This window comes from Mus caroli, chromosome 6 (assembly GCF_900094665.2).
Source record: "Mus caroli chromosome 6, CAROLI_EIJ_v1.1, whole genome shotgun sequence".
NCBI lineage: Eukaryota > Metazoa > Chordata > Mammalia > Rodentia > Muridae > Mus > Mus caroli.
Window position 1 is genome coordinate 132,924,069 of NC_034575.1, and position 4,139 is coordinate 132,928,207.

Genomic DNA, 4,139 nt, shown 5'->3' on the forward strand with positions numbered 1-4,139 from the left:
AATTTTTCCTCAAAAGATTTATTTATATTTTTATGTGGCTGAGTGTTTTGGCCACTGTTTGTACATGCACCATATGTGTGCAGTGTCCCTGGGGACCAGAAAAGGCCATCAGATTCCTTTGGAGCTGGAGTGACCCAGGGTTGCCATGTGGGTGCTGGGACCTGGGTCCAAACCCCCAACCCCCAGCAGGATTTCTCTGTGTAGCCTTGGCTGTCCTGGAACTCACTCTGTAGACCAGGCAAATCTCTAAGTTGGAGATCCACCTGCCTTTGCCTTCTGAGTACTTGGATCAAAGGTATGTGCCACCCAGCTCAAAGCCTCTTTTTAAAAAAAATATTAATTTTTATTTTTTTTAGAAGACATTTTCTTTTTTTTTCCTTGTTGTCTTCCTCCTCCTCCTTTTCTAATATTTATTTATTTTATGTGAGTCCACCGTAGTTGTCTTCAGACACACCAGAAAGATCAGATCCCATTACAGATGGCCTGTGAATCACCATGTGGGAATTGAACTCAGGATCTCTGAAAGAGCAGTCAGTGCTCTTAACTGCTGAGCCATCTCTCCAGCCCTTATTTTTATTTTTAAAACTACATATGTATGTTTGCTTGTATGCACATTGTTCCTTCAGAGGCCAGAAGCGTCTGTCAGGACCCCCTGGGGACAGAGTTATAGGTGGCATGAGCTGCCTGATGTGGGTGCTGGGTCCTTTGAAAAGCAGTATGTGTTCTTAATTACTGAACAGCCTGGTCTACAGAGTGAGTTCCAGGGCAGCCAGGGCTCTCCAGGTCCCAAACCTAATCCTCTGCCTCCACCCCCCAAGCACTGAGAGAGACATAGGCTTCTGCCACCACGCATCCACCCAGCCTTTCCCCGGGATGCTGCTTAGCACACACAGAACACGACTATTAAAGGAAAAGCTTCACTAAGTGAAACAGATGTAGGACGACATACTTGAGCCATCAGACCACACAGTGGTCATAGTAACAGGATTTAGGTATTTGAAGAGTGAGATCCCAGCAAGAGCCAGGCATATGAGGCCAGAGGCTGGGAATGCAGCCCAGAGGTAGGGGGCTTGCTTAGCACAGAGCCTGCGTTCTTTCCCCAGCACTGAAGGGAGCGAGAATTGAAGGCCAGTTTGGATTGCAGAGACTCTGTCTAGAGTCTGCCTGCTGAATCAGAGGCCTCAGGAGGTCGACCTCATCAAGGCTACTTCTCCACCCAGTTACTGGTTTTAGCGGGAGTTCCCTTCTTATTGTCATAATGAGTGGCTGCTTGTGCTATTTTTGGGCCAGTTGGTGTTTTGCTATTTGACTGTATAAGCTAATAGCCCATGGATGAAAAGAGACTCATTTTCTTTAAAGAACCAGCATAAAAAAACTTCATTAAGTGTGTGTGTGCACTTGAACGTGTGCCAAGGCAAATGTGTGAAGGTCAGAAAATAACTTGGAGAATCAATTCTCTCCCACTGTATGCGTTCTGGGGCTTGAACTCAGGTCGTCAGGCTTGGCAGCAAACATGTTACCTTCCGAGGATCCTCTAGACTCTCAGCGGCTTGTTTTGTTTTCTTATTTCTGTGGGTTTTTTAAAAATATATTTTATTTTATGTGTTTGAGTGTTTGCCTACATGTATGTTATGGGCACCTTTTGCACGTGGAGATAAGAAGGGGATGTGGGAGCTGGGCGTGGTGGCGCACGCCTTTAATCCCAGCACTCCGGAGGCAGAGGCAGGCGGATTTCTGAGTTCGAGGCCAACCTGGTCTACAAAGTGAGTTCCAGGGCTATACAGAGAAACCCTGTCTCGAAAAACCAAAAAAAAAAAAAAAAAAAAAAAAGAAGGGGATGTGGGACACCCTGGAACTGGAGTTGTGTGTAGTTGTGAGCTACCCCACAAGGAGGAATCAAAGTCAGGTCCTCTTCGAGAGCACCAAGCGCTCAGAACCACCGAGCCATCTCTCTAGCCCTTATTTCTGTTTTCTGTTTGTCGTTTGTTTTTGTTTTTTTGAGATAAAGTCTAATGTAGCTCAGGTTAGTTTTAAATTACCTAGGAAGTGGAGGCTGGCCTTGAAATCTTAACTTCCGGTTTCGACCTCCAAACAGCTAGTATCATAGGTGTGTGCCATTCACACCACCCACGGCTCATTTTTTTTGTCTCTCTCTCTCTCTCTCTCTCTCTCTTTTTTTTTTTTTCCTTCTTGTTTTAAAGTTATTGACCATTATTATTAGCTTCGGGGCAAGGGCTCACTAGTTACCCAGGCTAGCCTTCAGCTTTGCCCTCTTGTTTCGGCTTTCTCCCAAGTGCTGTGATACAAGAATTTGCTACCGCCTCCTGCTACTCATTAGTTTGGCTTTTGAAGAAGCTTCGGGTGGGGCGGGGCGCGGTGGGGGGCGGGGCGGGGATGGGGAATAATAAAAAAAAACCGAGCAACCCAGGGATTTTGTTGTTGTTGACTTGTTATTTTGGAACTTGAAGATTAGCAAAGAGAGCCCTCTGCTGGCCAAAGTGGCACAGTGACCAAAGTTGATCCGAGGCTAGGCCGAAAGTTGCCGCGGGCCAGATCAGCTGTCTTTGGATTTTTCAGTTAACAACTTAATATTTTTCTGTTCATTTCTTCAGCTGTCAACCCAGGTTTGTTTGGAGCTCGTGAATGTGATCTCTGATCCCCAACTCAGTCCCGCTCTCACCTCCACCATTCATGTGTAGTTGAAGATGACTCTGAACTTCCAGTCTTTCTGCCTCCACCTCCAAGTGTGGTTCCACCAGGTGAGCCCCCCCTCCCCCACGCCCGCGCCAGTTTTCTGTAGTGCGAGGGAGGCAGCGTTTTGTGCATGCTAGACAAGCACTCTACTGACGGGGCTACATCCTAGTCTCCCACTGCCCAGTCTTCCATGTTTAGGAAAAGAGGTTCTTGTTGGGTGTGGTAGCTCACGTCTGTAATTCCAGGCACTTGGAAGACTGATGTGGAAGATTGAATGGATCTTGGGCTACAGAATAAGACACCACCCCCCACTCCCACCCTGGGAATGTCGGAAAACAAACTCCAAAAAAAAGAGCTGGGCATGGTGGCAGTGCACATACTTAATCCTAGCAGTTAGGAGGTGGAAACTGTCGTCTATCCTCTCAAAAAAGTAAAAAGAGGAGCGGGAGACAGAGAAAGAGAAAAGTTAAAAGTCTTACCTTTTATACTTCTTGAAACTAAAAACTGTGGGCCCAGCCTTGAAGTAACTCCTACATCTTATCACCTGTTTCCATTTTCTGCTGCCCCTCCCCACACTGTCCTGCCTTCCCCCCCACACACACATTGCCCTCTCCCCACTCTGTCCTGCCTCCCTCCTCTGCTCTGCCTCCCACCCACCCACACGCGCACCCCGCCTCCCCTTTCCAAGCAAGACAAAATAAAACCAATCTTCACTCAAAAGAATGGTGGGATGGAAAGCTAGCCGGAGGGAAGTGGCCACTTATCTCTTGCAGATCCCCAGCTGAATGCCAGCGCTGGGGCCCAGTCTGCCTTACACCTGAGAAACGCTGAGCTCTCTTCTCATGTCCCTGGCTGAGTTGTGGACCGTGGGAAAGAGGGCGCACAATGGGGGAGTGCTGGCTGCTTATCTAGAGGAGAAAGGGGCTGTCTCCTGGGGACCTTCCATGGAGCCTTGGCAACAATGCGTTTCTCTTGTGTGATCGCACTGAGAACTTCCTGCCCGTTGTGGGTCCCCCCCCCCCCCGAAACAAAAATCTTATGTAGACCAGGCTGGCCTCTCAATCCTACTGCTTCTAAAGAATATAGGCATGTGCTACCTCGCACTCCCAACTGTGTGTAATCATTATTAATTTTGAGACAGGGCCTTACTATGTAGCCCTGACTGTCTTGAAACTTGCTATGTAGACCAAGCTGTCCTTGAACTCACAGAGATCCACTTGCCTCTGTACCCTAGTGTTGGGATTAAAGGCGTGCACCACTATGCCTGGTTCTCTATACAATCTTAGCTAAGTAAAAGGCCTGCATAAAATAACAGTTATGTTTGTATTCCATATTTTATTATATTGTTACTGTAGGATATGATACTTTCTAACCATGAGAAGGTCTCTCTCTCTCTCTCTCTCTCTCTCTCTCTCTCTCTCTCTCTCTCTCTCCCTCCCTCCCTC